This window comes from Polypterus senegalus, chromosome 6 (genome assembly GCF_016835505.1).
Source record: "Polypterus senegalus isolate Bchr_013 chromosome 6, ASM1683550v1, whole genome shotgun sequence".
In the NCBI taxonomy this organism is placed as follows: Eukaryota; Metazoa; Chordata; class Cladistia; order Polypteriformes; family Polypteridae; genus Polypterus; species Polypterus senegalus.
Window position 1 is genome coordinate 70,537,924 of NC_053159.1, and position 24,762 is coordinate 70,562,685.

Below are 24,762 nucleotides of genomic sequence, written 5' to 3' on the forward strand. Positions count from 1 at the left end.
ACATACCTAAGTTAATAAATTCTCTGTGCTTTATAAACTTATTTTAAAATATTACTGATTAGATCCTGCCATGTTTTGAAAAAAGTCTGTACAGATCCTCTAACTGAGTATTTGATTTTTTCCAATTTCAAATAATATAACACATCGGTTTCCCACTGACTTAAAAGAGGAGAGTTTGGGTTCTTCCAGTTTATCAGAATAAGTCTGCGTGCCAAGAGTGTAGTAAATGCAATCACAATTTGTTTGTCCTTCTCCACTTTAAGCCCCTCTGGAAGAACCCCAAACACAGCTGTTAATGGGTTAGGAGGGATTGTGAGTCCAAGGCTACCTGAAAGGTAATTAAAAATTTTTGTCCAGAATAATGTTAATTTGGTGCAGGCCCTGAACATGTGACCCAGTGAAGCTGTGGCTTGGTTGCAGCGTTCGCAGGTTGGATCTAGCCCTGGAAACATTTTGGAGAGTTTTAGTCGAGACAGATGTGCTTGATATATAATTTTGAGTTGTATAATTGTATGCTTTACGCATATTTAGCTCGAGTGAATTCTCTGCATTGCTACTTTCCACTCCTTTTCTGATATATTAATTGAGAGATCTTTTTCCCAGTGTCCTCTTGGATCTTTGAAAGGAAGGGATTGTAAAATGATTTTATATATTGTAGAGATGGAGTCTAATTCCCTAAAATTGAGCAATATTTTTTCCGGCGTGTATGAGGGTGCAAGATGAGGAAAATCTGTAAGGTTCTGTTTAACAAAGTTCCTGATGTGAAGATAGTGAAAGAAATGTGTAGCTGGAATGTTAAATTTGGAATGTAATTGTTCATAGGATGCAAAGACGTTGTCTATATAAAGATCTCTAAGCAAGTTAATTCCAATTTTTTTCCAGATATTAAAAACTGTCTATGTTTGTGAAGGTTGAAAGAGGTGGTTCTCTTGCAGGGGTGCCACAGATAGAAGCTTCTCCGTCTTAAAATGCTTTCTACATTGGTTCCAGATTCTAAGTGAGTGGAGCACAATTGGGTTATTAGTGTATTGCTGATAATGTGTGTTTATTGTAGCGCAGAGCAAGGAATACAAAGAAGTACTGCAGGATTTTACTTCTATTGCTTTTTTCTTCTTTTTTTTCTATTGCTATTTCTTCTTCTTCTTATTTTTCTTCTTCTTTCAGCTCCTCCCGTTAGGAGTTGCCACAGCGGATCATCTTTTTCCATATTACTCTCACTGCACGACTCGGAGTATTTATATCACTGTATCTGAGTGTGAATCACAGCAGCAGCTGATTGGAAAGAGAATTATCGGTATACAGCTTCAATGACATGCTGTCTCAGCCGCTGCAAAACGTTTTAAAGCCTTTCCTGTACGGACCTCGCGGTTCAGAAACATTCATCCCAAGAACTTTAAATGCACTCAATCAATTGCACCTTGTAGAACTGTTTGTACTTATAAGTACAATCACCCCACTGTAAACTTGCACTATAGTTATGATATTGCACAACCTGAGCCACTTTATAAAGCGCGTATTTACATATGATAACAATATAATTTTTAAGGTGAAATGCAGCAAAATATGATTAATAATTATACAGATAAAACTTTAACTTAATTTAAATAATCTATATTCTTCACTGGGAGTATCGTGAAGGATAGAGGTGGCTTCCCTGCGCTAACCAAAATCGATGTACATACTTATTTCGGTGGTATGACGCCACTGTTGGCCGCCATATTGAACTTTCCAATGTCACTAATTCTCCAACTTCCCATTACACAATTGAGAAGACGGCAAAAGAATATGAAGTGAGTGACGCATACAAGCATATTCATAAGTGCAGCTACTGCAGAAACAAAGCATGGTGTAAACCTTAAGTTTAAATTAAGTTCATAGACACGCTGCCTCTGGCGTTTGTCATGCCTACGACGAATACGATATTCGCGAGATACAAGTTTAATGAGAAGATGCAGGGTATAAATGAGATTTTTGATCCCTTTGTAACAGAGTTAAAATTGCTGGTGAAGGACTGTGCTTATGCAAACGAATAGGAAAGCAAGTTGTAAAGCTTAACTTTAAATTAAGTTCATAGACATGCTGCTACTGGCGTTTGTCATGCCTAAGATGTATACGATATTCGTGAGATACAAGTTAACTGAGAGGACGCAGGGTATAAATGAGACTTTTGATCACTTTGTAACGGAGTTAAAATTGCTGGTGAAGGACTGTGCTTATGCAAACAAAGATGAGATGGTCAGGGATAGAATAGTGTTTGGCACAAACTCAGCAAAAGTGCGAGAGAAATTTTTTACGTTCATAGACATGCTGCCGCTAGATATTCGCAGGCAAATCCACAACTGAATAGCGGGAATGCCTGTTGAACATCTTAGATTCACGAATACCGATTTGGGTAGTGATCACTTCGATGAATGAAACCTGATTTCTTTACAACTGTTGACAATGAAGATGAGATGGTCAGGGATAGAGTAGACAAAGACGGAATGTAACTTGAACACAACACATCCTCCAAATACAAACCCGATTGAAACAAATAAAGATAATCAAATCCTTGATGACAGCAACACTCATAACAGTCACAAAACAATTACATTGCCAATCATGTTGCGTTATTTTTAAAATGTTCCCTTTTCTTTTTCATAACTACTTTAGCACACTACTTCTCCGCTGCGAAGTGCAGGTATTTTGCTAGTATATATATATATATATATATATACTAATAAAAGGCAAAGCCCTCACTGACTCACTCACTCATCACTAATTCTCCAACTTCCCGTGTAGGTAGAAGGCTGAAATTTGGCAGGCTCATTCCTTACAGCTTACTTACCAAAGTTGGGCAGGTTTCATATCGAAATTCTACGCGTAATGGTCATAACTGGAACCTTTTTTTCTCCATATACTGTAATGGACGTGAGCCCGATGGCCGTGGGGGGCGAAGCTGCATGTGACATCATCACGCCTCCCACGTAATCACGTGAACTGACTATGACCGCAGTACGTAGAAAAGAAGGAAGAGCCCCCAAAAAGCGCTTAAGAAAAACGCAGAATACTTTATTCGCAAGATACAAGTTTAATGAGAAGACAGGAGGTATAAACAAGACTTTGGATCACTTTGTAACGGAGTTAAAATTGCTGTAGCGAGAAACTTTTAAGTGCCGAGTCTTAGCTAACATTAATTAATGCCGTGGACATCGCAAGATCACACGAGATAGCACAGGCACAGCTCAGAAGCTTTGATGCATGTACTCCGAGCGGCTCATGTGAACTGACTATGAACGCAGTACGCAGAGAAAGCAAGACCTCTAAAGAGCGCTGAGAGTTTTGCTCAAATGAACGTGTCTGCAAAAAGTGGCGTTTCCTGCACTGCAAAAATACTACAAAAGTCGGGCAGCCGGCGTGCGCGCGAGTGTGCGTAGCTGTGCCGGCCTTTGAGACGTTGACTGCACTTCTGCCTTAAGTGAAAGTAAACACTTTTAATTTTTTTTCCTCCTCCCTCTGAGCTATAGCCCAGACAACTGTAAACACGGGATCCCATTTCTAGACCGTGGCAAACTAATATTAAGGCGCTTCACAATTTCTTTTACATGTATACGATTATGAGGTCGTCAGGTCGGATTAGGAAGACACGCACAGGAGTGGAGGACCGACAGTGCCATCCCGGACAGTTAATGACAGGGCCATCTCTCCAGTCTACACGAAACCCACCGTGACGCTCATTTTGTCAGCGAAGACCTCTCTCTACACTATATTAAAGAAAATGGCAAGTTTCCTTTCTTTACACCTTTTTCCCTTTTATCCCCAACCAAACCCTTTCTCTCTTAACACTGCAGAAGACACAAAAATTATTTTCTTTTAATTGCTGGTAATGCCGGTAAGGCACATTACCACAGGCAGAAATTTGGACGTTCACATAGAAAATGTAATTTCTATACCACAGCCGTCGTGTAGCGCCTTTCAAAAGGGATCAACTACCAAGAGATGATCCATATACTGTATATATATGAATGACCTCCAAAGAGCGCGGAGACTTTTGATCACGTGAACTTGTCTGCAAAAAGTGGCGTCTCCTGCCCTGCAAAACTCGAGCAGCCGGCGCGCGCGCATAGCTGTGCCGGCCTTTGAGACGCTGACTGCGCTTCTGCCTTAAGTCAACGTGAGCACTTTTAATTTTTTTCCTCCTCTCTCTGAGCTATAGCCCAGACAACTGTAAACACGGGACCCCTTTTCTACACCACGGCAAAATAATATTAAGGCGCTTCACAATTTCTTTTACATGTATACGATTATGAGGTCGTCAGCTCGGATTAGGAAGACACGCACAGGAGTGGAGGACCAACAGTGCCATCACAGCCGATTAATGGCAGGGACGTCTCACCAGTCTACACAGGACCCACCGTGACTGTCCCCAAAAGGTGCTCATATCGTCAGCGAAGACATCTCTACACTATATAAAAGAAAAAAGGCAACTTTCCTTTCTTTACACCTTTTTTCCTTTTATCCCAAACCAAAGCCTTTCTCTCTTAACACTGCAGAGGACACAAAACTTATTTTCTTTAATTGCTGGTAATGCCGGTAAGGCACATTACCAGAGGCAGGAATTTGGACGTTCACATAGAAAATGTAATTTCTATACCACAGCCGTCGTGTAACGCCTTTCAAAAGGGATCTACTACCGAGAGATCATCCATATACATTTTAGCTGCTGTTAGTACTACTTACCTGTTGTGTTACACCGTCTTTAAAATGTAGTTTACCCGAAACCACTCCAGTAATGCTCAATGTAGCTTTACTTCTTAAAACGTTAATGTTTTACTGTTTAATAACTTATAGACTACATTTTATTATTTTATAGACACATACATATATATATACATATATATACCTGTGTGTATGTATGTATGTATACATGTGTATGTGTATATTGTAATGAATGTTCTGGTCCAAATAATTTTTCACAACACACAAACAAAGGTGTGGGGACTGTCCCCATATATTGTCGTCCAGACAATAAAGAATAAATGATTCAGAGTCTTAATCAAAACAGTGAACAGTTTAGTTTCAAAATGGTGGATTTATAGGGAAAAGGATTATGGGACAGGAAATGGTTGGCATGAAAACAGGAACCGGAATTAACATCATAATGATGAGACGGAAGTGAGGTGGTTTGATGGAGCAGGAAGTGACGTCATCATGGTTGGCCGGAAGTGATGTCATTGCAGCCATTTTGGAAGTCGGAAGTTAAGGAATTTATTTTCCTTCAGGTTTTCTGTTGAGCAAAAGAGATTTAGGTAAGTACCACGTGACAACCCTCTATCTCGCGATGTTTCACTCACCTTTAGGCTCTTTGACTGCCTCCTAATCGCACATGTGTGACAATATATATCTATATATACAGTATATATATATATATATATATATATATATATATACACACACACACATATCTACATTATATATACACACACATACATACATACATACATACACACATACACATATATACAATTTGTGTGTGTGTATGTATGTGTGTGTATATATGATGTAGATAGGTATGTATATATATGTGTATATGTAGATATGTATATATGTATATATATATATGAAGATATATATGTAGACTCAAACCGATTATAACAGTAGCAATCCAAGCTGTGAGAAAACACTAAAAAGGAGGCATGTCAGACGTCGTGGTACATTTTCTGATGCAGCTAGACAAAAACAACTTCGTGATGCTGCGGCCAAATACACAAAACAATTACTTTGAAAATCATGTTAACGTTATTTTCAAAATGTTTCCTTTTCTTTTTCTTTACTTCTTTAACACACTACTTCTCCGCTGCGAAGCGCGGGTATTTTGCTAGTATATATATATCTATACTAATAAAAGGCAAAGTTCTCACTGACTCACTCACTCACTGACTGACTGACTGACTGACTCACTGACTCATCGCTAATTCTCCAACTTCCTGTGTAAGTAAAAGGCTGAAATTTGGCAGGTTCATTCCTTATAGCTTCCTTACTAAAGTTGGGCAGGTTTCATTTTGAAATTCTACACGTAATGGTCATAACTGGAAGCTATTTTTCTCCATTTACTGTAATGGAGTTGAGCTCGAAAGCCGTGGGGGGGCGGAGTTTCGTGTGACATCATCACGCCTCCCACGTAATCACATGAAATGACTGTCAACGCAGTACATAGAAAACCAGGAAGAGCTCCAAAAAGTGCTGAAGAAAACATGCATTATATAATTGAGAAGGCAGCGAAACAATAAGAAGCGAGCGAGTGACATATACAACCATATTCATAAGTGCTGCTACTTCGGAAACAAAGCACGGTGTAAACCTAAAGTTTAAATTAAGTTCATAGACAGGCTGCCGCTGGCGTTTGTAATTTAGTGCCTGCCCATATAAGGCCGTCCATCAGCGGCAATCTAATAGAAACACTGCCGCTAAATATTCACGGGTGAAGGACTGTGCTTATGCAGGGGAAGATGAGATGGTCAGGGTGGTGTTTGGCACAAACTCAGCGAAACTGCGAGAGAAAGTTTTAAGTGCTGGGTCTTATCTAACATTAAATACAGCCGTGGACATAGCACGACATGGCACCAGCACAGCTGGGAAACTTTGATGCATGTACACCGAGTGGCTCACGTGAACTGACGCAGTGTGCAGACAAAAAGCAAACAGTTCCAAAGAGTGCTGAACAAAAACCGAATTACACAATTGAGAAGGCAGCAAAAAAATATGAAGCATCTGATACATACAAGCATATTCATAAGTGCAGCTACTGCGGAAACAAAGCACACGGTGGAAAAAGTCAATGTCCCGCTGAAGAAAGACAGTGTAAAAAAAAACCAATGCATGCAGTGTGTCACGTCTCAGATAAAGAGGAAGACGAGCTGTTTATTGATGCAGTAAGAAACAAATCGATGAATTAAACCTGTTATCTTTACAACGATTGACAAACATGGAATGTAACTTGAACACAACACATCCTACAAATACGAACCTGATTGAAAGAAATAATTATAATCAAATCCTTGATGACAGCAACACTCAATAACACTTACAAAACAATTACTGTATATTGACAATCATGTTACGTTATTTTTAAAATGTTCCCTTTTCTTTTTCATAACTTCTTTAACACACTACTTCTCCGTTGCGATACGCGGGTATATATATAGATATGTATATACTGTATATACCCCGTGTAATACTACATTTTTTCTTTATGTCACTGTATCTGGACAATGCTGTTATGAGTTTTATTCACATGTGCATGTTAACTGTGGCACACAGAGGCTCAGCAGTTAGAATTGCTGACCAAGCATTGGATTAGATAGCCTAAGACAACTGGAGGCTTGTATAGTCAGTTTAAACACAGGTTAGGGTATTTCTGTCCTCTATCAGCACAGACCTTCTTTCCTTCTTGGGAGAATGAGAATCGACATGTAAGCACTATGATATTTCTGTATTTTGTGGGAGAGGAATTCAGCCCTTGTTTGGAAACGAGAAGACCAGCAAATGAAGCAAGAACCATATAAAAGGTCTGGACAGTGGCCAGACCCTTCGAGGCTGTGCCACACAGGTGTGTTGAAACCTCCCAGCGTAGGGACGGAAAAAATGGCTGACTGTGTTGATCCAAATTCCCACCTGGATAAAGTCTGTCCATATGCCTCCTCGTCTGTAACTGCGTAAAAACGTCAGTAAATGTAAGCTAAAAGATATTTTGTCTCATGTGATTCTTGTACCGCCGTAATCACTATGGGAGGGATATCGCCTTTTCTGGTATATTATGATATTGTTTAATTATTTAATAAGCCACAATATTAAAAGAACACATTTCCAAGAGAGCTAATGCCTCTGCAGGAAACATAATGGCGTAGTCGGCAGGATTGTGGCTACATTAATAATTATATTATTATATATTAATTATAATATTTTATATATATATTAAACATATGCTTACACTGATGAATGGGAGGCTCGGTAATAATATTTGATATATATATTTCGGATTGGTTGCGCGACGGTCATGGACTCCGGCCGAGAATTAAAACTGCCTTAACATGCCTGGCCTGATTAATTTATCCCATCAAAAGACAAGAGGCGGACTTGTCAAACTCGGCACAGTGCATGAGGCTGGAAAGAAAGCCCGACATCTGTCGGCGAATCGTGGTAGCGTCTGCTACCTACGGTATGAGTGAACTTTAAGGTTGGACTTTTAAGTTTAACGCATAAGTGGGACTAAAATTGGACAAAATAAATGGAATACAACAAGATTGAAACTGATGGCACGAGACTGGCTGTCCAGTAAAATGAAACGGCACTCACAGGGGCAGCACAGATTAATTAATGGCCGTACGAAGCCCAAAATCTACCTAGAAAAGTAAATGCCGTGTTGGGAAACACGTATTTACAATAAATTACATCGCTAGCCTTTAGAAAACAATATTGAAGGCTATAAAGAACGGCGCGTTATTGTATATTAGTTGCGGCAGGCAGACAAGACATGCAGGCATTGCACTCACCTTGCCGTTTGCGTGGTAATCAGCGGAGCTGAAAAAACTTAAAGATGAAATCAAAGCAACAGCGATAGAATCCATAACGTCTCAATCACGATCGCTAAAATAATTTGTAGAAATCTTTAATGGCATCCAAGCAGCTCGATGCAAAAATACAAGCTTCGTCCACGTGTTACAAGCAGTCTAAAAGACGCCAGCTGTTTCTATCAGTCTACCTACAAGGGTAAAGGTTAAAGGTTTTGGCAAAACCCCACCTATTTTGGTACTTTTAAGAAATTGCCGTGTGTTTAAACACACAGAAATAATTAAATTACCTTTTAAATATAGCTTAAATAACGAACATACTTTATAAGCTAATGTTTAAAAAGAATTTGTAAAACGGTGTACACATATAGCTAAAATGCAAAAGAGCTCGAACAACAAAGTGGAAAAGAATAAATACATTTGGGGTTAAAACTTACAATAAGAACAATTGGTTTAAAGCAAATCAAAAAAGAATGTCTCCACTTTTGTTTAAAACTTATAAACGTGCAAAACATTTTTTCTTTTAAACCCTGATCAAGTTTAAAGGAAAAATACTCTTTTAATAATACTAAATAATAAGGGAGACAAGTTCTCACGGATATGTAGCATGTGCCCGATTGTGCATGAATGGAGGTTATGTATTTTGGGAACTCTTAAGGGAATGTATGGTGGCGCAGTGGTTAGCACACTTGCCCGGTGATATGAGATAAAGGTTCAAGCATGTATGTTTTCCTTGTTAAGTCAGAATATTCTTTGTGACCGCATAACTTTTTCTGGGAACACTTTCTTGTTGTGGAATTGTGCTGCGTGATTTCCTCGCGTGGATTTTCTTGTTGTCGCAGAATTTACGGATCGCCAACGGGTAATACGTTACCCTCGTTTGACGCTGAGTCGTGATGTTCGCCACGAAAATTCCATGATCTGGAAAATAGCGCGTATGAAACTGAGGTAAGAAGCATTCCTAATATTTTCAGTAATATCAGCTTGCGGCCTGAGATGTTGTTTGATTAATAATAAGCATGAAGGAAAAGACGTGCTTAAGTATGTTGCATGGTGAAACCCTATAGATAAACAAAAAAGCACAACCTCGAGTGAGTTTATAGCACGTGTGCTAGAAATCGAGAACTTTATTCTGTGAATGAAGTATTGTTGTAAAAGAGAACGTGAGTATGTGAATACATGTGAAAGAATGAAGCAATTGCCAAATACTGTGTGTAGAAATGACTGAAACGAGTGAAGGTTGATTGTCTGTTCTCTAGTGAACGAATTTCTGCTTTAGCTAAGTAATTCTACTTGGACATGAAGCAGAGTTTAGAATCTAGAAAAGAAAATAAAAGACGAATAAATTATTTTTATTCAGAGTCTGGGGTGGCAGATGCGTGTTTATGTCATTTGTACGTCTGTCTTTCTATGTTCGTCAGCTGACTAAGAATGTTAAACTGTAGAAATGGGAGACGTCCCATATAAGAATATTCAAAGTTAAATGTAATACATGTGAATATCAATAGTGATCATGACTGGTGATTGATAACACAATCTGTGCCTGGTCTGTGTTTTGAAGCCTGCAAACAGATGCAGAGTTTAAATAACGCCATGACTTATTGACCTCGACGAATCTCAGAATAGCTTGTAACATGGTCAGTTAAAGAGAAGAATTTTCAAATCTGAATTTCATGAAAAGTGTTATAAGCATAAAAGTTGCATTTAAAATCTATAGATGTTCTTGTTCTCCAGATTCAGCAAATCCAGTGACCAACGGATGGAAAACACAAACTATGTTTTATACAAGTTGCAAAAAATAGCTTAATAGCAAGTTTGGGCATAGCAATTAGAAATAATCTAATCGTAGGATAGTGAATATTTATCAATCATAAATTAATGAATAGCAGCTATTAGAATAATTTTCTTGCATGCTGATTTAGTGCAAGTGTTAAATGTTTTAATGAAAATGCAAACAAATGAACACTAGACTGATTTCATTCTTTGAAAAACAGTATAGAGGGTTTACATATTTTGATGTATGACAAATGATTATTATTATCACTTCAGTAATTACAGACTGTATTAGAATTGAAATACATTTATTGATTTGTCTCTGTAAGTGATTAATTTTAGGAAGAGTTGTTATTGCATCAATGTATTAGGTTAATGCTCAGTGATAATGCACATAGCAAAATGGATTATTCAGTTATACATTAGAACCATTGTATATAACATCCTGTTATAAGTTAAGACACTTGGATAACTGAGGCAATGTGTTAATTTTGTGTAATGTATGATCCTACTGAAGAAACATTGTCACTAGCATAGTTTAAATGTATTACTCTATTTCTTGCTGTTATTTTATGAGACTGAACTGCGGGTCTAGAATTGTCATTTATAATGCTGCATTTGTATGATACATATGATTGGGAAATAATTGCTTTATGTTATGTATTTGCTCTACCTTCCACCCTTCGCTAGTTTAGCATAGCAAGTAGCTTAAGTTTATCCACTAAATTTAGTGGTTAAAGCCTCTCCATTCAGTGGTAAAGTTTTATGAATGAAGTAACAGGTGGTGTATATACAAACGAAGATTTACAGAGACTGTACTGCACTAATGACTTTTAATCTGTTGCACATACCTGAGAATAGCTGGTGAAGAAACACTTGCTTTCCAGAGGAACGGAGTAAAGAACTAAAGAAAGATTGCAAGTCCAGCTACTCAGATTTGATGCCATGAACTAAGACAAGTTTTATGGACTGTGGCAGGGACAGGCTGTAGCCACTGAGGTGATGTGACAGCTGTTGAAGGCTCCCATGAATGACCACTGAATACAGTGCAAGCTTAGAGGGAAGTGCACCTCTGCTAAAAGGGACAGTCACCATGTGTTCATCTTATGAGCTCCCTAATGGCAAAAGGACTGTTTACTTTCTGTTCCAGTAACAACAAACTTTAGTGCCTTGAAGCAGTCACACTTTGTTCAGACGGATCTGCAAAGTTACCAATCTGCAAAGCCACCAAGAAAGAGACTTTGTTAACAAACCACTGAGTTGGACAAGGCATATATATAGCAAGTCTAGGAATATACTTGAAACTATTATAAGAAGGGCTCAAAGGTATGAGGATATGCATGATTTATCAATGATGTGAACTTGTAAATTGGTAACTTGGAATAGAACATCTGATAGTGAAGTTGGGGAGGATAACAGATAGTGAATGAACAATTATGCAATAATACTAGTTAAGAACAATTAATAATCATAGCAATGAAGCTAGAATAGCATCTGAGTTATGTTACAACTATTGTAACTCATAAAGGGATCAGACATCAAAGGGTGGGCACATCTAGCAACATATTGAAGCTAGAAATGATAGAAGTGCCAAAGAATAGTGTAATCCATCAAGATGCTATATAGGATTGTAATATAATCTGATGCTATGACACCCACTGCATGAATTCAGTAATATGTAGACACAACACAGACTATGTAAGAAATAACAGGGCAAAAATCTCCACTAACACCATTGATGAGATATCACTACTTGATAACAGCATGTTAAATGTAACTGTTTGTCCATGTTTACGCTGGTTTTAGATGAATGGTACAGAAGCTATAGTGATACTACATCTCACATGTCCCAAATGACTTGAAATATTGACACTGTGATGGGGATCAAGTACCTTTTGTTTTGTGGATATGACTTTCAAATATTGTTTTTTGTCACAGATCCAGTGACAAAGGGTGGCTTGTAATACTACATTTTTCTTTATGTCACTGTATCTGGACAATACTGTTATGAGTTTTATTCACATGTGCATGTTAACTGTGGCACACAGAGGCTCAGCAGTTAGAATTGCTGACCAAGCATTGGATTAGATAGCCAAAGACAACTGGAGGCTTGTATAGTCAGCTTTAAACACAGGTTAGGTATTTCTGTCCTCTATCAGCACAAACCTTCTTTCCTTCTTGGGAGAATGAGAATCGACATGTAAGCACTATGATATTTCTGTATTTTGTGGGAGAGGAATTCAGCCCTTGTTTGGAAACGAGAAGACCAGCAAATGAAGCAAGAACCATATAAAAGGTCTGGACAGTGGCCAGACCCTTCGAGGCTGTGCGACAACATAGGTGTTGGAAAACCTCCCAGCGTAGGGACGGAAAAAATGGCTGACTGTGTTGATCCAGATTCCCACCTGGATAAAGTCTGTCCATATGCCTCCTCGTCTGTAACTGCGTAAAACGTCAGTAAATGTAAGCTAAAAGATATTTTGTCTCATGTGATTCTTGTACCGCCGTAATCACTATGGGAGGGATATCGCCTTTTCTGGTATATTATGATATTGTTTAATTATTTAATAAGCCACAATATTAAAAGAACACATTTCCAAGAGAGCTAATGCCTCTGCAGGAAACACCCCGATCTACATACTCTCCAATAGACAAGTCACACGCCATGGCGCAATTGTAGAGGCTTCGCCTCTAGCGCCAACATCTGAGGTTTGATTCCCAAGAGGGGATGCACTGAGTATGTATGCGCGCATCCTGATTCATTTTATCCTTGCATCCCCTTGGTTTGAGACGTATGAAAAAATATGCGGTTAATGCAGAATCATGTTACGTTATTTTTAAATGTTTTCTTAGCACAAGCACAGCTGAGAAGCTTTGGTGCATGTACTCCATAATGCTTTAAAAAAAATAACGCATTTAGTCACACTTTCAATTCCAAGCAAAGGGGAACATTTGTCAATGCATGATTTCCTGGTACATCAATTACATTGATGCACACATCAGAGCTACAAAAATGTTAGAGTCGGAATAAAGCGCGTTCCTACGACTGATCGGAGGAAAATTTCATTTCAAAAGACTACCCGATGGAAGCCTTGATAAAAGCATGGTTTTGTGCACACTGAAAAGCAAGCAAAATTAGATGCATTACAGAAAGCGGACTTTGTGGCTCTTACTGGGGATCGTTGGACTTCCTTGACCGTTAGTAATTCTAATTACATCTAATTACAAAATGTTCAATGATCACACTGTTTTAGCCTAATGTACAAAATAATTTTGGCTAAGGTTACTCAGAGTTTAAAGATTAAGCTGGTCAAATTACCTTTTATGTTTCTGACTTATTTTTTTAAGAAGAAAAAGTGCACTTTATGTTGAAATTTTTGTTATTATTATTTAAAGACAATACTATTCTGAAAATGTACTTAAAGTACTTAAACTACCACTTTATTTTTAAGTCTGCCCAATTTTAGCCAGGGATGATATTTCTGTTTCTGTTTTGAATTGAAATGCAGTTTAAAAGCATTTTTTTTCAGAAATTAAAAGAGCTTGAGTTTACAATATTCATGTCCATGTCTATTATTTGATTCTGTCGCCCACTAAAACCCTTTTAAATTTAAAAAAAAAATTGCGATTTGGGGCACATTTTCATGTATGATTACATACGATTAATCAAGATTAATTATTACACAGCCTCTAATTAATTAGATTAATTTTTTTAATCGAGTCCCACCCCTAATATATATATGTAGATATATATATGTAGATTTGTATATATATGTGTACATACTGTATATATGTAGATATGTATATGTATATATGCGTATGTGTGTGTATATATATATGTATATATGTATATATATGTCTATATTTGTATATGTGTATATATATATGTATATATATATATATGATGTGTATATATATGTTTATATATGTGTGTGTGTGTGTGTATATATATATATATATTGTCAGGGATGCCAGGGGCCATGACCCGGCCGGGACGCCATGAGGGACCGGATGTGGGTCTGAGCCCACCCTGGATCACGTGGGAGCTGCCTTCCGGGTTGTTCTGGGGGCCACGGATCGAGGGCACGGAAGCCCTACCCTGTAGGGGCCCGTGGTCACCGCCAGGAGACGCCCCAATGCCTTGGGGACCTGTTGCCCCAGCACTTCCGCCACACCAGGAAGTGCTGGGGGGAAGACTTTGGATGATACCCGGAGAGCTGCCGGGAGGACAGCCGGCACTTCCGCCATGCTGGGGCGTGGCTAGAGGAGGAATGCCGGGAACACCTGGGGCTCATCCGGGTCCTGTATAAAAGGGGCCGTCTCCCTTCATTTGAGGCTGGAGTCGGGAGGACAAAGCTCAGGAGAGCTGTGGAGGCGGCCCGAAGAAAAGGCATTAAGTGGCCAGGACTTTGTATTTGGGGTTCGTTTGTGCACTGAACTGGGTCTGTGTGACCAATTAGATACTTGTAAATATTGTAAATAAACGTGTGGTGGTTGAGAAACAACATGTCCGCCTGTCTGTGTCCGGGTCGGGTTCACAATATATATGCCAGCAACACTCACGACAATGACACCACAATTACATTGACAATCATTTTATTTTCAAAATGTTTCCTTTTCTTTTTCATTACTTCTTTAACACACTACTTCTCCACTGCAAAGCGTGGGTATTTTGCTATATATACTGTATATATATATATATATATAGATATACAGTACATATATAGATATAGATATATATATATATATATAGATATGACAACAACACTCATATCAATGACAAAACAATTACATTAACAATCATGTTACATTATTTTTAAAATTTTTCCTTTTCTTTTTCATAACTTCTACTAACACACTACTTAATAATAATAATAATATATTAATACTTAATAATAACACACTACTCTGCTGCGAAGCGCAGGTATTCTGCTAGTATATATATATAGATATAGATAGATAGATAGATAGATAGATAGATATGTGTGTGTATATGTAAAAATTTACAAAAATCAATGCACAAACAGTAGTGCTTGGTAAATTGAAGACATTCTTAATCCAAGTACCACTCTCTCTGCACGATCTAGCCTCAATAGGCCCAAAACTCCTTCTAGAGGCCGGAAATTCCCTTTTGTATTTGGCGCCCTCATGCCAACCAATCAAGCTGCTTAAATGTCATCCCTGCGCGAGCACGCGATCACGTGAACAAATCTTTGAAGAGTGGCGTCTCCTGCTCCGTAACATTCTACTGCGAGCAGCAGTCGTGCATGTATAATTATACCGGCATTTGAGACGTGTACTGCGCTTCTCGTAAAAACTGAAAGTAAGCACTTTTTTCCTTCCCTTCCCCGAGCTACTGCCCAGACATCTGTCAATACGAGATCTCTTTTCTAAACCACAGCAAACTGATACTAAGACGCTTCGCACATTCTCATCTTCTAGCACCATGAAGGAGGCACGCGCACGAGTGGAAGACGGACAACGTCATCCCGGCCGGTCAATGGTAGAGCCACCTTTCCAATCTACACGAGACCCCCGCAACGCTCTCAAGAAGATGCCCATATCTTCAGCGAAGACGTCCCGGTGCACTTTGTAAATAGACAGAAAGGCAAGCTTTTATTCTTTATACTTTTTGTCCTTTTTCCCCAAACTACTGCCACTCTTCACACTGCAGAGGACACAAAACTAATTTTTGTTTTTTTGCTGGAAATGCCAATGATGCACATTACCACACTCTCTTAAATAAATATCAATCTTTTCCATGATAATGTTAAATGCTTGTAGTAACAGCAGTGCCAATTACTGAAGAGTTCTTAAATAATGTTTGAAAATACAAGTATTTGGTATTTGAAGTACCATTAATTACATGAAGTCTTGCATGACTGAAAAAAACTTTATAAAGTACCCATTCTATGCAAATCACCATCCCAAGACTCTTTAGAACTACAGAGGTACACTCTAATTTTTCTATTTTATTTATTACACCATGAACAGTCTGCAATAAATTTGCAGGGCACAATTACCTAACCTACGTGTCATTCTACAAAAAAAAAAAAATAAATAAAATGGAATACAGTACACATATCAAGGGTATTTTGTAGGGTGACACAGTGCTATAGTGGTAAGTAATGCCTCACAGTATCAGGGACTTGATTTGATTATTAGCATTTTCAGTTTTGGTGTTCAGTTCTTCACATTCTTTCTGCATCTATGGTACTCTTCCTCAACTACATCTTCACACATACCAAACATTGATTTGATAGGCTAACTGGTGATTTCAAAGCAGTCCAGTATGACTGAGTGAGTGTGCTTGTGTAAGTGTGTCTTGAAGTGTACTGATGTCTCATAGAGTGACAGCTCTGGTGTGCCTATTAAAAAATATGTTTGTATGAAGATATTGCATTGGATTTTAGTTTTTGTATGGTGCATGTTTTATTGGATACCAAATAGTTCAGTATTTGTAAATGTGTATTGCAAAAGGGATTAATTTGAATTTTTTAATTTACTAAATAAGACTTGTAGTATTTGAGTGTTTGGTTTAAGATGTAGCTTTTAAGTGAATAAACTGTGTGACTAAGTCCATAACCTACTACAAACACTGATGTCATATTGTCAGGAGATATAACAGTGGGAGCAGGGGCGGAAGCTGAATGAAGGCATGTTTTTGAAGGGCTAGTGAGAAAAGTAAAAGTTTAGAAGACCTTGTTGCCTAAATTTGAGACGACTTTAGAAACGGGTCTGATAAATCTGTTTTTCTTCTGAAATACTAGCTAAACAAATTGTAGGAAATAATCAATGCATTTGAATACAGTGTTGAATTCTGGGATATGTAAATAATGCAAGCATTATGAGAAATAAGCAAATATAAAAACAAATGTTAAGTAGAAAAATGTTTAAGCTCAGGTAAAGTAACTAGTGTGTATATACTTGTAAGAAGATGTGAAATGGGGCTTTTTTGGTACTTTGTCGTTTAACTTTTATATTTAGCTTAAAATAACTTCAGAATGACAGGTAGCAAAAACTAACCGAAATACATAATCATTCATGTTTTGGCAGATATATAAACATATACATATCTTACTAAAAAGTACCAACAAGCCATGGTATAAAAGACTCTATACAGGTTTTTAGAGAGACTGACACAAAGGGATTTGAGTGAGGCAAACTTGAGGTATATGCATTGACATAACAAAGAGACGGCATAGGCAATCCTGAAGACGCACCGAGCCATCACATTATGAGAGTGAAGTGCCACATAAAATGCGTCCCATCGAAGGAGAAGACTTCATGATGGCACATACTTTATTGAATGTCTCAAGTGGATTTGTTAGAAGAATGAACTCTTTACACAGACATCTCTCCCCTGATTATACTAAAGTGTAGCTTGACATTGGACATTTGGACATTGATTTGAATTGTTTTGGTTGTATTCTTATTTTTCAACTTTTGACATCTAGTATTTGATGCCCTTTTTCTTTGCAAATAAGAAAAATTCAAGATTAAATTAAAGGTCTGAACATTTCTTCATTTAAGCTTGCCTTGTTAATTGATATCATTTGCCCCAGTGTGCTTGTTCAGCGATTCAGTATTTATGTAGTTTTTTCAAAAGTAGTCTAGATAAATAGATAGATACTTTATTAATCCCAATGGGAAATTCACTCTATGGGCCATGCTTGTTCTCTTAGAATCGTGCAGCCCTTTTCATGGGTAACTATGAGGTAGCCAGCTTCTGGACCCTGCTAAGGTTTTGAAGCTGAGGTCGCCTGATGCTCTGTTTGATTTGTGTGTTTGAGATATGAGTGGTGAGTGGATGTCACATAACTAAGTATTGTGGGGCGTACGTGTAAACTAATGATAATAAATGAGGCATTTCCAGTATTAACTTGTCCACCAAAATAAAAAGAACTTTAGAGGTTAAAGTACCTTTCATGAACACTTTTACATGACAAAACAATTGTGCTTGGAGTTTATCAGAGGAACATACAGTATGCAAGAATTAATTGAATTTGTATATACTGTAGTACAAAAAGAAATTAATCAGATTAGATTTTAATTGGAAGTACTTATTTGTTACAAATACTAAGGTAAGCCTGTCAATTTGTCATTGATTATTTTTTCTACATAAGCATTGTAAGTCTCAGAAAACCATGAAAAATGTTTTTTATATTGTTGAGTATAATGATTATATAGTTCATTTTGTTTTTCATTGACAAAGGGAAAAATAAGGCACAATTCTTTTACTTGTACAGTGGCTGCAGCAATTATAAGTGCTTGTATGGAACAATGTAATGTTTTCTAGCTGAAAGTTATCCACAAATTTCATTTGTATTATGTCTAGTCTTTTGCTTATGCTGCCTGAAAATAAGGTAATCAAAATGATATATGGCAAACCAATTTCACATTTAATTGCTTACTTTTATTAGTCATAGTTATATTATGATGAATCAAAATTACATTTTAGATTATTAAATAATATGGTTTTGAGAGACCAGAATTGGAATTTAAGATCTGTAAAATACTGTATTATCAAGAATAAATGTGAATGAGACCAATTTTGTCATTCCCTTTGATCAGATAAATAAGAATTCAACATCACACCATCATTACCAGTTTAACAGCCATTTTCTGGGTTTACCCAGGTTGGCCAGTTGCTCATTCTCCACAGTCCTGAACATCCATGGAAGTAAGATCGATTCATCTTCTGTGTTCCAACACCCTCCCTAGCCATCTCTCCTTTGGCTTCCTCTTAGGCCACTTCCCCTCCACCTCCATCACACTGTTCTTTGTAATCAACTGTAATGATATATATCTTCAATTATGTATATGTTAAATGCTTAACATGCATTTTAGATAGTTAAACGTTTTAGATATTTCTTTTTCCATGCACATTAAAAGATAGCAGTAACTCTAATTCTGACTAGTCAAAATTTAATTACAAATATCTCAAATGGGAAGCTCCAGAGATGTGAATGTGAAAAGTTTCGATTGATCAAAGTGGACTTATCAATAGCTACAATTCCATTTTTAACTAGCTGAAACATAAGCGCACATATCTAAAAGAAGTTGAGCATGTTGGTGCAGCAATCCACCAATCCAGTGCTGAGGGCTTGAATCCTGCAGCTAATTGTTGTGGAGTTTTCCCATTCTTCCCATGTCATGCATTTGTCTGTATACACTGGAGTTCCTCCCACATCTGCAAAGATGTGCTGCTTAGGCTGACTGGCAATTCCAAATACATCCTGAGTGAGTGAATGCAGGCTTGTGTATGAGTAGTCCCTGTGACAGACTTTCTACTCTCCACCCAGTGCTTCTAGTATAGGATCTGCCCCCCTACAACACTGAAATGGATTCTGGGGGTTGAGCATGTTTTCTTAAAATAAGAATTAGCAAGATTTATTAAAACTGTTAACCACATGAAATACATTTTGTATTAAAATAGGTTAATGACAGTCATTATCCTGGGTTCCCTTCCCCTGATTAAACATTTTCCAACAGCACATTTATTTTCTGAACTGGTTTATCCTGGGCAGGGTCACTGGAGAATGTAAACAGGACCAAGTCGTATTACACTACTTCACTTTAAATTTCAAAATTGGTACTTTCACTCCTTGACAGCTGTCACAAAATATTTTGCTATGCTTATTGCAGTAAATGAATGTTCTACAGAAAACTATTTTTAATTAAAATGAGAGAGAATGTTTAAAATTCCCTTTCAAAGTTGTTAAGTATTTGCAAGACTAAAGCCAAGAAGGTGGAAAAAAAACCAATATTGACTATCTACATTGTGTAGGTAGGATGTCCACTTTTTATTAAGAAAATTAATGTAATGAAGGCTTCCTAAAGCACAGCTGGCAAAATGACCGTTTCAAACAAACATTCAGAAATGTTTGTTTCTGCCACTTTATGCCTCACGGACAAGTACGAGTAGTAATCAATTATATTAATTAAAAAGGAAATAATAGTTGCTGACACATTTTTTTCCCCCACTTAGTATAGTGACTAAAAACTATGAATTGCATGGGATATGTTGATTCCAATGCAATTCCAATAAGACAAAATGATTTATTTTTCATAGCTGCATATCCTAAGCACCTAAAGAAACAAGATAAATATGTAACATTTCCTTCTACTCAACAGGGTAGCAGTGGTAAAAGCTAAGGACTGTTTAGTTTAACTCAGCACACATAATTCAGGTCCACAGTTGGACAAATCTCATTACTTTAGATCTAACACCAAACTACAAATAGTATTTTTATAAATGACAGTTACAAGTTCCAATTTGAGAAAGATCTATGTTTTGATACACTGTGCAGTCAAAATAACAGCAGAATTGTTAATACAGAATTTTCTTCTGTGACAATGAATTACAAGTATTAACAGTGTGAAAATGGTATTTCTCTAGTTCTTTAAATGGATTAACAGAAGAAGTGTATGTGCGAAATGTGGGTTATTGCTAGTTTGTGTTTAGCCCAGCTTTCAATCAAGCTGTCAAGGTAATACTTCAAGCGATGCACAGCAGTACTCTGTACTTCATGACAAAACTGGCATGTGGGCCTCTCAGCCTACTGAAAGAACCATAACTGAACCATTAAGTCTTCTAACTGAGTACTGAGCTCAATCCAAAGTGCTCCCATTGGTAGATAATTCTGGAGTTCTGCCAGTTTGTATAGTTTCATCTTCTTTTCCATTTATTTAACAAGCTGGCATATTGCAGATAAAGGCAGAGGAATGAATTAAAATATTCCACTACTTGGAATCTAATATATGTATACTGTGTATGAGTATTTGTGTGTGTGTGAATATATATGTACATACATATATATGTATATGTGTGTGTATATATAGTAGTGGATGGCCAACGTGTTTGGCTGTCATAGTGGAAGGACCTGGGGAGCAGCTGTACACAGGGTGCTAGATGGCATCTCCCCTGGGTTGCAGGGGTACCTTGGATCCTTGCAGGGCTCCATGGGATTTGGAGTCTGACAGAGCCCTGTTGGGTTTGGTGGCAGCTGCCAAGGGGAGCTGCAGAACCCTACTTTATGCTTTCACCACACCTGGGAGTGATTCCCGACCACCCTAACGAGCCACCTGGATTATTCCCAGGTGAAGTATAAAAGGAGCCACCTCACTTGAAGCCAGAATTGGAAAGGAGGGAGATGAAGCTTGCCAGAGGAGGAGTGGAGGTGGAAGAAGAAAGGAGACAAGAACAGGAAGAAGAAAAGTGTGTTTATTGTGTCTAATACTATGTTGTATATAGAAATAGATATACCTCGTATGCAAAGTTGACTGACTCATTCACTCAATCCTCCAGTTCTCCTCCAAGAAGAAGAATCTAGACTGGTTTGAGGAGGCCGCAGACCAGATTCTCCCCCTTCTGGAGGCCAAGAATGCAGCATTTCAAGCTTGTCTTGTGAATCTGTCATCAGTTCCCCTCATGCAGAAGTAGAAAAGAACTAGATTAATTACACAACGCAGGCTCCATGAAATCCAAAACTACTCTTGGATCAACAAGGCCACTGAAACCCAACATTGAGCAGATGAAAACAAGAATTTATGATCCTTTTTGATGTAACAAGACTCCTGTCCGGACAACAGATGGTGCGACACTCCTTAAAGATAAGCAGCGGGTCTTGGATCGTTAGGCAGAGTACTTTTGGGAACTCTTGAACCAAATTAACCCAGCAGATTCTTCAGTCCTTGTGGAGATCCTCATACTTCCCCAGCTCCCTGAACTATATGAGTGTCCAACTATTCATGAAGTCCAAACTGCCATCTAAGCCCTGAAGAACAAGGTGGTTCCCAGTGAAGACACTGTACCTGACGAAATATATAAATATGGCAGACTTAATCTTCTTGTCAATTTGACCAATTTCTTCACTTTGTGTTGGAAGCCTGATTCTTGACTCGTGGAAGCATGCTACCATTATTGCCATCTACACAAAGATGCAGAACCAATTGGACTGTGGCCAGAGCCATGGTATTTCATTGCTGGATGTTGCCGGGAAAGTCATTGCCCGTTGTAATGGTTGTCTGGCATTTCTGTTATGTTGAAAACATAGTACTTTCAGAGTTGCAAACTGGTTTACCTCCCAAAAGCAGTACGATTGATATGATCTGCATCGCACACCAACTCCTACAGGAGGTTCAGGAACACCAGTGAGACATCAGCTTTGCCTTCATTGACTTGCAGAATGCATTTGACACCATCAGCTGTGGTAATTTGGATGTCCCCTGAAATTCCTCACTGTGGTCTGTCTCTTCCATGACAGATTGATGGCGAAGGTCTTTGTTGGCGGAGAAGTATCTGCTACCTGCAAAATAACTATTGGTGTCAAGCAAGGTTGTGTCCTAGCTCCAGTACTCTTAAACATTTTCCTTATCTTAATTACTCTTCAAAAATGTGTTTAATTCCACTGATACAGTGTGGATCCAATACCGACTGGATGGCAATATGTTCAAACTCTGAAGATAATTGGCTCACTCAAACTTCCTCAACAATCATCTTGAGCTCCAGTATGCTGACAATGTTGCCGGTGTAACATTTCACCCAGAAAGCCTTCAGAGGATCATTGAAGCCTTATACTCAGCCAATTCCTGGATGGGCCAGAAAATCAGCACCTCCAAGACAATAACCCTTCAGACTGCCTTCTGGCACACAGAATGTCGTACTTTTGTCTTTACTACATCTTTAACACAAATAAATTCACTGAAACTTTAGTCATCCATCCTTTGAAGCAAATATGTACTTAAAGTTTCACATACTTATGACCACCCCTGCACTGAGCACTTTTTACCTTTTTTAAGTACCAGCAATGTGCAGGCTTGTCACACAGTAGTCCCTGTATGGAGTCTTGAGATAATAGCTATGGCAGAAATTGTTCTCTATATCAGAGGTGTGAGCAGTGCAGGGTGCCAACTGCAAATAAAGTCCTGGCTACAATATATATATTTTTACTTTTCTCAAGAGTTTTTCATATTAGGTGTAATAACTGACACATTTAGTCCACAGAGATTTAATTTCAGTTTTAGCTTCAATCAAACAGCAAGAGAATAGTACATTATAATATACCATACAATCACATCACAACACCTAATATATTGCAAAATCTAATACTGTAACATAAGGTCTCTGGTAATTCCCACCCTCTGTGCTAACAAACTTAAGTAAACTGAAGATACATGTAGGAAAGTTTAGAATGAAGTCAAACATTCTAGTTGAACAAAGGTGCAGACACAATGAGAAAATTATGAACATCTACAGGAGAATGTTCACAATGTAAATTGCCACTTTGTATACCAATGGGGTCCTGTGGTGGGTTGGCACCTTGCCCAGGATTGGTTCCTGCCTTGTGCCCTGTGTTGGCTGGGATTGGCTACAGCAGACCCCCGTGACCCAGTGTTTGGATTCAGCGGGTTGGAAAATGAATGGATGGATATACCAATGGGAGGAAATCTGAAGCTTAGGATAATCAGGAAAAGTGAATGGAGAAATAAAGTCCAAGAGTAGAATTAGAAAAGTTGGTACCCTGGAAGCAATCCAGAATAAGGTAGACAACTGAAATAACTAATGGTGCAAGAAATCATCCACTGTCCCAGCATAAATCCTTCAAACTATAAATGTGAAGCACAAGTAACATGTAGACAGTAAATTGTGCCTGTGAAGAGAGGTGATTTTTTTTATTAAGCAAACCTATCATATTAATTATTTACATACCTATTGTTTATTTCACTTTTGTTATATTTTGGTCATTTTTCTGTTTTTATTTATTTTCCATTACTGAATCCACAATATCAATAGTGCATTCAATAAAACAGCATTTTCCATTTAGTGAGCTTAAAATATTTTTAAAAATAGATTAATGCTCTTATTTAATGCATACCTTTTTGCTGTGATCAATCATAAATTTATTTATATGTAATTTTGTGTTATATTTATAAAACTATACATTTATAATTTCATATACTGTTGCTGTCTTTGGGTTCCATTAGACTTGTATTGATTACCAGTCATGTGCTTCAAAGTACAGAATCGGATTTGGCTTCTCTAGAAAACTACTGTAAGATAAATATGCATCCACAAGCTAGTGGAAAGTGGACTTGGACCTTTAAATGCGTGAGCTCAGTTGTCCTAAAATATTTCAGGCAGATACCTGACCCCAGATGTAACATCATGAAAGGATATAAACGAAAATTTCCTTTCAGAGACAAAAACTTTGGAAAAGCAAGGGAACCAGGAAATATTTTATGTAGTGCTTATCTATAATGAACAGAACCCCAAAACACTTCACAAGTACATAGCTAAAGCACATCCACTAATCAACATATTATATTGCCTGCTTACCCAGTTTTGGGCAACAGATGCCTATAAAATTACTTTGTTTTTGCTGAACCATTAAATTTGTACTTTATAGCACAGAGCCTGAGCCACTACCTTGTACTT

The 24,762-nt window shown here is 37.8% G+C and overlaps 1 protein-coding gene across 2 annotated transcripts in view; it reads right to left on the reverse strand.

Moving 5' to 3' along the window:
* kcnh3 (potassium voltage-gated channel, subfamily H (eag-related), member 3) overlaps nucleotides 1-24,762 on the reverse strand; it is a 605,399-nt gene that overhangs the window by 175,227 nt on the left and 405,410 nt on the right. Inside the window, exon 1 of one of the 2 annotated variants that reach the window (XM_039756315.1) lies at nucleotides 11,174-11,204. The exons of the other annotated variant lie outside the window; for it this stretch is intronic. The gene's annotated coding sequence lies outside the window, so the exon portion shown is untranslated. Of the gene's footprint in view, nucleotides 1-11,173; nucleotides 11,205-24,762 lie in introns of those variants that run through there. 2 annotated transcript variants of the gene reach the window in all.